This window comes from Sus scrofa, chromosome 17 (genome assembly GCF_000003025.6).
Source record: "Sus scrofa isolate TJ Tabasco breed Duroc chromosome 17, Sscrofa11.1, whole genome shotgun sequence".
Classification (NCBI taxonomy): Eukaryota; Metazoa; Chordata; class Mammalia; order Artiodactyla; family Suidae; genus Sus; species Sus scrofa.
Window position 1 is genome coordinate 35,927,451 of NC_010459.5, and position 13,338 is coordinate 35,940,788.

The 13,338-nt window shown below is 41.6% G+C and overlaps 1 protein-coding gene across 3 annotated transcripts in view; it reads left to right on the forward strand.

Moving 5' to 3' along the window:
• Positions 1 to 13,338, forward strand: part of KIF3B (kinesin family member 3B) — a 48,119-nt gene that overhangs the window by 13,237 nt on the left and 21,544 nt on the right. Inside the window, exon 2 of one of the 3 annotated variants that reach the window (XM_021077423.1) lies at positions 2,280 to 2,352. The exons of 1 other annotated variant lie outside the window; for it this stretch is intronic. The gene's annotated coding sequence lies outside the window, so the exon portion shown is untranslated. Of the gene's footprint in view, positions 1 to 2,279; positions 2,353 to 11,373; positions 11,805 to 13,338 lie in introns of those variants that run through there. One more of the 3 variants, XM_021077425.1, reaches the window with a different exon arrangement.

Sequence of the window (13,338 nt, forward strand, 5' to 3'; positions counted from 1 at the left end):
CAACTGTAGCTCCAATTAGACCCCTAGCCTGGGAATCTCCATATGCCGTGAGTGCCGCCCTAAAAAGCAAAAAAAAAAAAAAAGATGTGGTCTATACATACAGTGGGATGTTATTTAGCCTCATAAAAGGAGATCTTGTTACGTGCTACAACATGAGTGAACCTTGAGGTAGGATGGTGGTTTCCAGGGGCAGGGGAAATGGGGAAATGGGGAGCCACTGTTTGATAGGTATAGAGAGCTTCAGTTTGGCAAGATGAAAAGTTCTAGAGACCTGTTACACAATAATGTATACACGTAAGATGGTTACTGTATGCTTAAAAAATAGTTAAGGTACATTTTATATTATGTGGGGTTTTTTTAAAACCACAATGAAAATTTTCTTAAAAGTTTTAAAAGAAAGAAAGAAAAGAAAAGCAATTGGTCAGAGGGCATTTTTTTTTTTCTTTCCATTTTGGAAACTCTGAAGCATGCATAAAAATAGAACAGTATAATGAACCATGAACCCTTTACCCAGCTCCAGCATTTATCAGCATATGGCAATTCTGTTTCACCTGTAACCTCCTATCCACCCAACCCCACCTCACCCCTGATTATTTTGGTCTCAGACAGCATATAACTTTATCTGAAAATGCTTTCGTGTGTTTAAGAATCTTAGTTTAAAAATACCATTTTCACACCTGAGAAAGTAACAATAATTCCTTAACATCATCTCATGTCCCATGTTCAAATTTCATTGATCATCTCCTACATTTTTAACAGTTTGTTTTACTTATATTTTTGTCTTTTTTTTTTTTTTTTTTTTTTGGTCTTTTTAGAGCCGCACCCACGGCATATGGAGGTTCCCTGGCTAGGGGTCCATTCGAAGCTGTTGCTGCCGTCCTACGCCGCAGCCACAGCAGTGCCAGATCCAAGCTGCATCTGCGACCTACACCACAGCTCACGGCAATGCTGGATCCTTAACCCACTGAGCGAGGCCAGGGATCAAACCCGCAACCTCATGGTTCCTAGTCGGATTCGTTTCCACTGCACCATGATGGGAAATCCAACATTAGTTTGTTTTCATCAAGATCCAAAAAGGGACCCTGGTCAAGGGCCAAATGTTGTATTTCGATTAAGTGTCTGACATCAGAGTGTAAATTTTTAGGAGAGAAACAGTTTCATTTCTCTCCGGAACAGTACATGGAGCAAGAAGTTCCTGGCACAGAGGCTCTTCCAGCTTCATAGCTTAGTGGTGGGTCAGTGTGTGAGCTCGGAATATTAGGGTCATGTGGGCAGTGTTGGTGGGCAGATAAATGGTACAGCCTGGGAAGTGGGTAAGACAGTGCCCTCTGTCAAAAAGGAACATGCATAGTGTTGACACCTCTAGGAATAGCTCTTAACTACTAACCCCCATGTGTACCTAAAGGTAGGTGTTCGAGATATTCATTGCAGCATTATTTGCACTAGCAAAGACCAGTAACTATCAGAGGGTCCCTCAGCAGGAGACTAATCAAATACATTGTAAGACAACTGTACCATGGCATCTAGGCAGCTACTTAAAGAGTGGGGATGGAGGGTGGGGTTGTTTCCAAGATCTGTAAAGTAAGATGGAGAATGGTAGACACTATACTTATGCTTGAATTAAAAAATAAAGTGGAGAAGCAATATAGATATATTAATGCTTGTAGGTGTTTCAGGTGTCTCCCCAGGGGTAGCGGGAAGATTTTACTTATTTACTGGGTACTCACACGTGCAACTTGAATTGTTTTAATCTATACTTATATTGATATACATGTGTATATGTGTGTGTGTGTGTGTGTTTAAAATAAGTTTAAAATAGGATTTTTAGGAGTTACCGTTGTGGCTCAGCAGGTTAAGAATCTGTGTCTGTGAGGATATGGGTTCAATCCTTGGCCTTGCTGAATGGGTTAAGGATCTGGTGTTGCCACAAGCAGCAGTATAGGTCACAGATGCAACTCAGCTCCTGTGTTACTGTGACCGTGGCATAGACCGGCAGCTGCGGCTCTGATTTGACCTCTGACCCAGGAACCCATATGCTACAGGTGTGGTCCTAAAAAAAAGAAAAAAAAAAAAATAGGGCTCATACCTATTCCCCATAAGGTGGTTTTGAAAATTAGAAGAGGAATACACATTAAACTCTTACTATACTGTGAGTTGTGACTATTGAATATGACAACACCCCAGACGTGCGTTGATTCTGAATTAGTGTTCTAGAGACTTGAATATATTTTTTATGAATGTTTCACAAAATAGGATTTCTTTGCCTCTTTTTTCCCTAGATAAATGCTTTCTTTGTTTGCCTGTTGGGGTCATCAAATGACAGAGAGTGCATGGCGCCAATCTGAATTAAGGGTAGGCATTTATTTGTTCATGTTTCTTTCCTGTGACCTTTCTACATTTCTTTCTAGATAAGTAGCCTGTCTTCCTAAGATACGTAAGCTGAAACCAAGGTACTAGACATTTTTCCCCAAAGAAAAAAATAGCTTTATGACCATCCTCACTGCTTGGTTATAAGAAAAAAATAATTGCACCCATCAAGAAGGCCAAAGAAAACAGGAGTTCCCGTCGTGGCGCAGTGGTTAACGAATCCAACTAGGAACCATGAGGTTGCGGGTTTGGTCCCTGAGTTTGCTCAGTGGGTTAACGATCCGGCGTTGCCATGAGCTGTGGTGTAGGTTGCAGACGCGACTCGGATCCCGCGTTGCTGTGGCTCTGGCGTAGGCCGGTGGCTACAGCTCCGATTCAACCCCTGGCCTGGGAACCTCCATATGCCTCGGGAGCGGCCCAAGAAATAGCAACAACAACACCACCAAAAAGACAAAAGACAAAAAAAAAAAAAGGCCAAAGAAAACAAAACATAGTCACTTGCAAGCTCACCCCCAGAGATCAATATCACTCGCCTTTTTCAAGATTCTCTAGCTAAGTGGCACAGCAGAAATTAAAATCCTGACCCGCTGAATACTAAAGTTCATGATTTTAACCATGACTTTACACTGTCTCCTTCATATTTCTCCTCCTTTTCTCTGCACATGTACATGTACACATATAAACATAAATTGCATCATAGTAACTGTTCTCTTTGGCAGCCTGCTTTTTTTTCACTCAACGAAATGTCATGAGCATTTTCCCATAAGTAAATGCCTAGCAGTTTATCGCCTTTCTTTTTCTTTCTTTCTTTTCTCTCTCTCTCCCTTCCTTCCTCTCTCCCTCCCTCCCTCCCTCCCTGTCTCTCTCTCTCTCTCTCTCTCTCTCTCTCTCTCTCTCTCTCTTTCTTTCTTTCTTTCTTGTCTTCAACATATGGAAGTTCCCAGGCTAGGGGTCAAATCAGAGCTGCAGCTGCTGGCCTACACCACAGCCACAGCAACACCAGATCCAAGCCGAGTCTGTGACCTACACCACAGCTCACAGTAATGCTGGATCCTTAACCCACTGAGTGAGGCCAGGGGTCTGACCCATACCCTCATGGATAGTAGTCGGATTCGTTACTGCTGAGTCATGACAGGAACTCCCTATTGCCATTCTTGATGACTGCTTCATTTCCCATTATAGAGCTGTGTCATAATCTAACCAATCCCTCATCAGTGAGTATTAAAGTGGTTTAGAGATATTGCTGAGATAAACCTAAGTATATACTTATATCTTACACATGTATTCAGTTATTCAATGATGGCCTTAAAATAATTCCAAGAAATGGAGTTACTGTTTTAAGAGAGTGTTACTTGTCAAGAATTGTATTTCAGTGTTTTGATATTGATTGCTCTGCAGCCCTCAAATAATTTGTGCTAGTTTGAGATGCTGTGGTTCTTGTATGTACTTTTAAGAGATAGTTTGAAAATATTCAGACAGTTCACACAATAGTTTGGCTTACAAAAAAGTGATCTCGGAGTTCCCGTCGTGGCGCAGTGGTTAACGAATCTGACTAGGAACCATGAGGTTGCGGGTTCGATCCCTGCCCTTGCTCAGTGGGTTGACGATCCGGGGTGTTGCCGTGAGCTGTGGTGTGGGTCGCAGACGCGGCTCAGATCCCACATTGCTGTGGCTCTGGCGTAGGCTGGCAGCTACAGCTCTGATTGGACCCCTAGCCTGGGAACCTCCATATGCAGCGAGAGCGGCCCAAGAAATGGCAAAAAGACAAAAAAAAAAAAAAAAAAAAAATTATCTCATGTTTATAAATTGTGCCTGTAATAAAAAAACACACACACACACATACACACACACACACACACACACACACACATATATATATATATATATATATTTTTTTTTTTTTTTTTGCCACACCTGTGGCATGTGGCCTGAACCTAGGCCAGGGATTGAACTCTTGCTATTAGTCTGTTATTTTGACATCTTTCCTCTGAATGCTCTTGTGGCTGAGGCTACATGGTATGTTACATTGACATTAGAAAGTTAAAGATTCCACTGCGATAGATCTCATAGAAGCTTTTTTTTTATTATTATTTTTATTTTTTCCATTATAGTTGGTTTACAGTGTTCTATCAATTTCTACTGTACAGCAAAGTGACCCAGTCATACATGTATATATTCTTTTTCTCACATTATCCTCCATCATGTTCCATCACAAGGGACTAGATATAGTTCTCATTGCTTATTCACTCCAAATGCAATAGTTTGCATCCATTAACCCCAGGTTCCCATCCATCCCACTCCCTCCCCCTCCCCCTTGGCAACCACAAGTCTGTTCTCCAAGTCCATGAGTTTCTTTTCTGTGGAAAGATTCATTTGTTCCATATGTTAGATTCCAGGTATAAGTGATATCATAGGGTAATTGGCTTTCTCTTTCTGACTTCATTTAGTATGAGAGTCTCTGGTTCCATCCATGTTGCTGCAAATGGCATTATTTCATTCTTTTTTATGGTTGAGTAATATTCCATTGTGTATATGTACCACATTTTCTTTATCCATTTCTCCGTTAATGGACATCTAGGTTGTTTCCATGTCTTGGCTATTGTGAATAGTGCTGCAATGAACATAAGGGTGCATGTGTCTTTTTCAAGGAAAGTTTTGTCCAGATGCATACCCAGGAGTGGAATTGCTGGGTCATATGGTAGTTCTATATTTAGTTTTCTGAGTTACCTCCATACTGTTCTCCATAGTGGTTGTACCAATTTACATTCCCACCAACAGTGTAGGAGGGTACCCTTTTCTCCACACCCTCTCCAGCATTTGTTTTTTGTTGACTTGTTAATGATGGCCATTCTGAGAGGTATGAGGTAGTACCTCATAGTGGTTTTGATTTGTGTTTCTCAAATAATTAGTGATGTTGAACATTTTTTTCATGTGTTTGTTGGCCATCTGCATATCTTTGGAGAAATGTTTATTCAGGTCTTTTGCCCATTTTTCAGTTGGGTTGTTGGCTTTTTTGCTGTTGAATTATATAAGTTGTTTGTACATTTTAGAGATTAAGTCCTTGTCAGTTGCATCATTTGAAACTATTTTCTCCCATTCCATAGGTTGTCTTTTTTTTTTTTCTTTTGCAGTTTCCATTGCTGTGCAAAAACTTGTCAGTTTAAGTCCCATTAGTTTATTTTCACTTTTGTTTTTGTTGCCTTGGGAGACCTAAGAAAACATTTGTATGGTTGATGTCAGAGAATGTTTTGCCTATGTTCTCTTGAAGGAGTTTGATGGTGTCTTGTCTAATGTTTAAGTCTTTAAGCCATTTTGAGTTTATTTTTGTGCATGGTGTGAGGGTGTGTTCCAATTTCATTGATTTACATGCTAGGAGCTTTTTAAATCAAACTTCACAATGAAGTTGAGACAAATAGTTCTATTGCTAGGGCCCTTAGTTCATCAGCCAAAACATTATTCATGGTGATTAGTAAAAATGAATAGATGAAAAGAGGAAACACCTGAGTTTTAACACCTGAAATTATTTGGTTAATTTCACAAAATTTTTCCATCTTTTTTCTCCCCTAATTTCATTTTTTTCCAATTAAGTGATATATTCACAGAATTAAAAACTCAAGAGGAATAATAAGATATACAATGAAAAGCCTCCCTTACACTCCTGGCCCTCAGCCACCCAGCTCTTTTCCCTACAGGCAACCAGTGTCATTACTAGGCTCTGGCTTATCTCTCCAGATATATTTTTTGTATGTGTAAGCAAATATAGAACTATTCCCTCAACACAAATTCTACAGACAGTGATGTTATTTTTCAACTGGAAATATATAATCTTGTTTTGAAAATTTGTATAATTCCCATTCTGATAACTGGCCAACATGGGAACCAGAGGCCTGGAATTGGACTTGCTTTGTTGACATGGTTCAGGGATTGTGAACAAGGAGTCCTGATATTTCAAAACAATTAGCAACTGTTGTGAGAGAAAGTAGTGTTGATGGTGATAAGGTGGAAACAGAGTAGAAACAGCCACTTCCCCTGAGAGAAACCCTCACAGGGGCTACTTGGTTTGGGCCGGTTATTAGAGAATCATCGCTGTCTTCTTGCCTGAATGTTGTAGTACTTTTCTGATGGCCCCTGTGGTCTGTCACTTGGGCTGCCTTTCTGTGTCCTTGAACTGCAGGCCAGGCAGTCGGCAGGTGGTTGTCTGGTCTGATCTTAGAGGACATTGCAGTGGAACACATTGATTCAAGATGCATTAATATGCACTGTGTGCCCGCAGATTGCTCCTCCTTGCAGGGCTGCTTCTGGTGAATTGCCAGACTTTTATTTTTTTCCTATTTGAAGATACCACATGCTCGTGAAAGAAAATTTGGAAAATACAGAAATGTTGAAGGAGCAGGGGAAATCACTTGTATGTAATCCCATCACCCAGAGTGGGCCAGCATTGATGTTTTGATGTGTGTCTTATTTTTATGTAATTGTGATTGCTTGCATTGAGTTTTATAAATTGCATTTTCCATTTATGCTAAGCATTTTTCATGTCATAACAGAGCTGTGGCAAATGTCATTTAAAAAGATGGACTAGGAATTCCTGCTGTGACACAGTGGGTTAGTGATCCAGCTTGTCTCTTTTTTTTTTTTTTTGTCTTTTTGTGTTTTTCTTGAGCCACTCCTGTGGCATATGGAGGTTGCTAGGCTAGGGGTCGAATCGGCCTACACCAGAGCCACAGCACCGCGGGATCCGAGCCGAGTCTGCAACCTACACCACAGCTCACAGCAACACCAGATCCTTTAACCCACTGAGCAAGGGCAGGGGTCGAACCTGCAACCTCATGGTTCCTAGTCGGATTCGTTAACCACTGCGCCACGACGGGAACTCCCAGCTTGTCTCTATGAAGGCACCAGTTCGATCCCTAGCCTGGTGCAGTAGGTTAAGGTCACAGTTAGGGCTCGGAGTCAATCGCTGGCCCAGGAACTTCCATATGCCATGGGGGAAGCTAAAAAAGGAAAAAAATGTAGCAAGGTGGACTAGCATGGCAGGCCTTTCTTAAGTGAGCCTAGGGATCGAACCTGCGTCCTCATGGATGCTAGTCGGGTTCGTTCACCACTGAGCCACAACAGGAACTCCCCATTTCATTTTTTTTTTTTAAGAAAAATGATAAAATATTACAGATATGGGAGTTCCCATCATGGCGCAGCAGAAATGAATTTGACTAGGAAACATGAGTTTTCAGGTTCGATCCCTGGCTTAACCCTGGCTTAACCTAGGCACCCGGCATTGCCATGAGCTGTGATGTATGTCGCAGACACGGCTCGGATCTGGTGTTGCTGTGGTGTGGTGTAGGCCAGCAGCTGTAGATTTAACCCCTAGTCTGGGAACCTCCATATGCCATGAGTTTGGCTCTAAAAAGCAAAAAAAAAAAAAAAAAAAAAAAAAAAAGGAAAAAAGAAAAAAATTACAGCTAAAATTGAAAAATTCTTCATATTTTTTGTTCCATTCTCTACAGTTTACCCTGCCCTGTTTGGGCTGCCACTATCATAAATTGTTGTATCCCCTTCTATACCATTTTAAAAATAATTATGTGTATATAAATGCAAGTCCGTGAGCACCATATTGTTTTCTAGGTTTTTATATTTATTTATTTTTATTTTTATTATTTTTTCTTTTTAGGGCCACACCTGCAGCATATGGAAATTCCCAGGCTAGGGGTTGAATTGGAGCTGTCGTTGCAGGCTTACGCCACAGCTACAGCAGCACTGGATCTGAGCTGCGTCCTCAGCATACACCATGGCTTGCAGCAATGCCAGATTCTTAACCCACTGAGCAAGACCAGGGATCAAACCCACATCCTCATGGACACCATGTCAGGTTCTTAACCTGCTGAGCCAGAATAAGAACTGTTTTCTAGGTTTTCAGGCATAATCATCACTCTGTAGCTTGCTTTTTCTCTCAACCTGTTTATTAATCCATGTAAATATATATAACTCTAATTCAGGATTGGCACAAGTTTTCTGTGAAAGATCAGGTAGTAAATATTTTAGGTATATTTAGCTTTCGTGGGCCATAGCTATCACAGCCATAGGTAATACATAAACAAAGAGATATGCTGTGTTCTAATAAAACGTTATTTATAGGAGTTCCCGTGGTGGCGCAGTGGAAGTGAATCCAATGAGGAACCATGAGGCCGCAAGTTTGATCCCTGGCCTCGCACAGTGGGTTAAGAATCTGGTGTTGCTGTGAACTGTGGTGTAGGTTGCAGTTGTGGCTCAGATGCTACGTTGCTGTGGCTGTGGTGTAGGCTGGCAGCTGTAGCTCCGATTAGACCCCTAGCCTCGGGACCTCCATATGCCACAGGTGCAGCCCTAAAGAGCAAAAAAAAAAAAAAAAAAAAAAAAAAAAAAAAAAAAAAGCTTGAGCCAAATTTGCTGACCCTTGCTCTAATTTATTGCTTTACACTACTGAACAGTATATTATCTGTAATATAGATATACCGTATTTTATTTTCCAGTTCCTCCATAAATAGGTGGTTAGGTTATTTCCGGTTTTCTACTATTTTAACAATGTTGCAAGAGGCATCCTTGTGTGTGTTTCCTCCTGCATGCACATGTGCAAAAGTTTCTTTTGTTGCTGGTTTTTTTACTTTTTAGGGCCACAGGTGGCATATGGCGGTTCCCAAGCTAGGGGTTGAATCGAAAGCTGTAGCTGCTGGCCTGCACCACAGCCATAGCAACGTGGGATCGGAGCTGCATCTGTGATGCACACCACAGCTCATGGCAATGCCAAATCCTTAACCCACTGAGCAAGGCCAGGGATCAAACCTGTGTCCTCATGGGTACTAGTTAGATTTGTTTCTGCTCAGCCATGACGGGAACACTGGGTTTTTTTGTTGTTGTTGTTCTTGTTGTTTTTTTACCATTCACACATATAAAGGTGGAATTGCTAAGGGGTTTATTTTGTTTTAATTAATTAATTAATTAATTTTTGGCTGCACCCACAGCATATGAAAATTTCCAGGCTAGGGATTCAACCCATGCCAAAGCAGCAACCCAAGCCATTGCAGTGACAATGCTGGATCTGTAACCCATTGCACCACAAGAGAACTCTTTGTTTTGTTTTTTAAACAAGAGTTGGGGGAGTTCCCGTCGTGGCACAGTGGTTAACGAACCCGACTAGGAACCGTGAGCTGTGGTGTAGGTTGCAGACGCGGCTCGGATCCCGCGTTGCTGTGGCTCTGGTGTAGGCCGGTGGCTACAGCTCCGATTCGACCCCTAGTCTGGGAACCTCCATATGCGGCCCAAGAAAATGGCAAAAAAAGACAAAAATAAATAAATAAATAAAAAGTAAACAAGAGTTGGGTCAAATAAAGTGCTTCAGGTAGAATGTGACCAGTTTCTGACATCTGTCCTAGAATCTCAACAGGAAACCAATAGTTACTCAGAATCCAGTCCACATCTAGTTCTAGAATTTGCGGTGGACTCCATGACAGCTCAGCAAGGTGAGGGTGTGTGAATCCGAACATGGAAGATTCTAGAAGAGAGTGGCTCCTGTGAGAAATGTGCACCTGATAGCTCAGTGGACAAAAGAGATGAAGTTTTTCACATGTAGTAGCCATTCAGATAGTGGTTGTTAACATTGCAATGACAAGTTTTAGCAGAAAAGGTATTTAGGATGAAGGTGCTGAGCTGCTGACCAGTGGTTCCTTCTTTCCTGGCAATGCTGTGAGTTCCTCTAAAGATTTATTGCTGCAATTAGACTGGCCAGAAGAAGGAGGAAGGTAATAAAGTAAAGAAAGAGTATCAGGGCATCCTTCCAAGAAAACCCTCTCCTTTGAGGAGGACCCACAGCAAGATTTTAACCCCTGGTGACAGGAAATTAAATTAGTCCATCTTCCTGAAATAATATGTCAACAGTACATGACCAGTTTAGTCAAGCTCAGTGAGTTCAGAAAAGAAATGGTGTTCTGTGTCCCGAGTCAAGAAGATTTAATTAATGGGACTCAGGCTATGGGAATTCCTTATTTTTAAAAGATGTTTTAAGATTATCGTAGATCGTTATCATCCCTTTTTTATTGTTTTGGAGAGCTCAAACATATATGGGGTGATAACAGAAGCAGCTGAACATCAAGATCTGTAAGCAGGTCTACTGTGGGAGTGCCTGTCATGGCTCAGCAGTAGCAAATCCAACTAGTATCCATGAGGACTCAGGTTCGATCCCTGGCCTCGGTCAGTGGGTTAAGGATCTGCTCTTGCTGTGAGCTATGATGTAGGTCACAGACGCAGCTCCAATCCGCTGTTGCTGTGGCTGTGGTGTAGGCAAGCAGCTACAGCTTCGATTCAACTCCTAGCCTGGGAACCTCCATATGCCACAAGTGTGGCCCTAAAAAGCCAACAAAAAACCCCCACAAAGCCTACTTCAGTCTTTTTTTTTTTTTTTTTTTTTAAATTAAACAGGCTTGGGGCCACATTGTTTTGATAGGTAAAAACTGGGCAGCTCAGCCTTTTCCCGGGTATATAATGCAGAAGAATCGATCGTCACCAACGATCTGTTTCCCACCCACTCTCTTTCTTACTCCTTCAAGTCAAGGGTCTTGTCTGTCCCATGCACTGCAGCAGAGGCCTCCCCAAATGAGGCTATAGGGCATGGCACCTTCACAGCTTTCATAGGCCTCTGTTGAAACAGAGGGAGCAACAGGCAAAGGATCAGCAACAGCTGTAGTTCCCGGGCCATTCCCCTGGGAAAGAAAAGGAGATATAGTAAACAAGCCATTCTGACATCTGGTTTGAAACATCTGGCAAAATTCTAGTAGCATCTAGAGGGTGATGAATGAAAGGCTGCCTTTTTTTTTTTTTTTTTAGGGCCACACCTGCGGCATATGGAGGTTCCCAGGCTAGGGGTCGAATCAGAGCTGTAGCTGCCAGCCTACACCACAGCCACAGCAACTCGGGATCTGATCCACATCTACCACCTACACCACTGCTCACGGCAACACCACATTCTTGACCCACTGAACGAGGCCAGGGATCGAACCTGAGACCTCATGTTTCCTAGTCAGATTCATTTCCACTGCACTATGATGGGAACTCCTAAAGGACTGTCTTTTACATGGTTTTCTTTAAATGGCTTGAGATTTACTTCTAATTGAACATTGATTAGATGTTTGGATCTCAATGACCTCTTTTTTTTTTTTTTTACGGATGATGAGTACAAATTGAACAGCAGAGAATGTTAATAGAGTGATATATATTACATAAAATCAGGGCTCTCAGTAATCTCTGGAATGACCCTTTGATCTTTCAAAGGGTTTTGGATGAAACTGTAGTAATTAATTTTAATCCACCTTTCTGTAAGGTCACAAAGTACTTCCACCTTTGAAAGTGTCTTGGAGTCTCACAGTCATCCCAAATGAAGGCGAATGCTCCCTATTTTACAGATTTTACAGACAGCGAGTTCAGAGAAGATAAGAAGTCTTCTGGTTCTTCATTCTTGACATTATTTTATTGCATGTAACAACTAGAAGAAGTATGAAAAATAAATTTTCATGTATCATGTGCTTAGAGGCAGAACAATTTTTTATGAGAGATCAGTGGGGGAACATATTGACTCTATTTGTATTAATCTGCAGCATATATGCCTAGAGTGTCCCATCACTGCTTCACATTTTCCTACCTTTTGTTGGCAGGGAATAGCTCATTCTCGCAACTGAAAAGAATGCTGTCATCACCGTTCTAAGTATCTATTGAAATTACAGATGCATATAGCCTGTGCTCCAGCAATTGCACTTCTAGAAATTTATCCTTACAGATTGGTTTTCTCACACATGAAAGGATGTGATCCTAGGTTTCTCACAGTAAAATCTCAGAAACAGCTTAAGTGCCAGGGTAGTGGTTGAATAAATTATGATGCTTCCATGCAGGGGGATATTTTCTTGCTGTCATAAATAAGGCAGCTCTGCATTTACTGAGGGGAACAAACTCCAAGATAGTTTGTTTAGTGAAAAAAAGCGAGATGCAGGACACTGCATGTTACTGTGTGTGACAGAGTGTGCTTGTGTGAAAAGAGAGAGGGTAAGTATTAATACATCTTTGCTTGTTATGCATAAACTCGTTCAGGAAGATTAAAAATCTAATAACACTTGCCTTATAAGCAGGGAACTAGGTGGCTAGAGAACAGGTAAAGGAGAGAGACCTGTCACCAAAGGACCTTTTGAACCCAAGAACCGGGTGTATGTCCTATTGTTTAAAAAAACCCTTGCACTGAGGTTTTTAGGAGTTTAAGGTCCTCATATGTCCCTCTTTGCTCTGATCTGCTTGGTCGCTGCTCCTTCTCAAAGGACCCATTTAATCATCCTTTCTTTTGCTTTCTGAATTTTTCAGCACCAAATGAAGTTTTCTTTTTTGTTTTTCCTTAAAAATATCTTAAATCTGGAGTTCCCTGGTGGCCTAGTGGTTAAGGATTTGACATTGCCACTGCTGTGGCTTGGGTTTGATCCCTGGCCAGGGAACTACCTCGTTTGAGGTAGTTTGAGACGCATGCTGCAATGTTAGACGTATATATGTAAACATGAGAACTGGCAGCCTTAGCATTCGCCCCCCCTTCTTACAGACTGTGAATTATACCACACACTCTGTTCCTCATCTTTGTTATTCGCTTAGCAACATATCTTGGGGTAGGATTACATTTATTTTTTATTTTCCTTTTTTGGCTGCCCCACAGCACATGGAGTTCCCTTAACCTACCAGATCAAACCCGCGTCCCAGTGCAGCAGAGATGCCACCCATCCTGTGGGAACTCCATGTCTAGGATTACATTTTTTTTATAACTTTAATTTTTTTATCTTTTTTTTTTTTTTGTCTTTTTAGGGCCACACCTGTGGCATATGTAGGTTCCCAGGCTAGGGGTCAAATCAGAGCTATAGCTGCTGGCCTACACCACAGCCAGAGCAACGTGGGATCTGAGCCGCATCTGCGACCTACGCC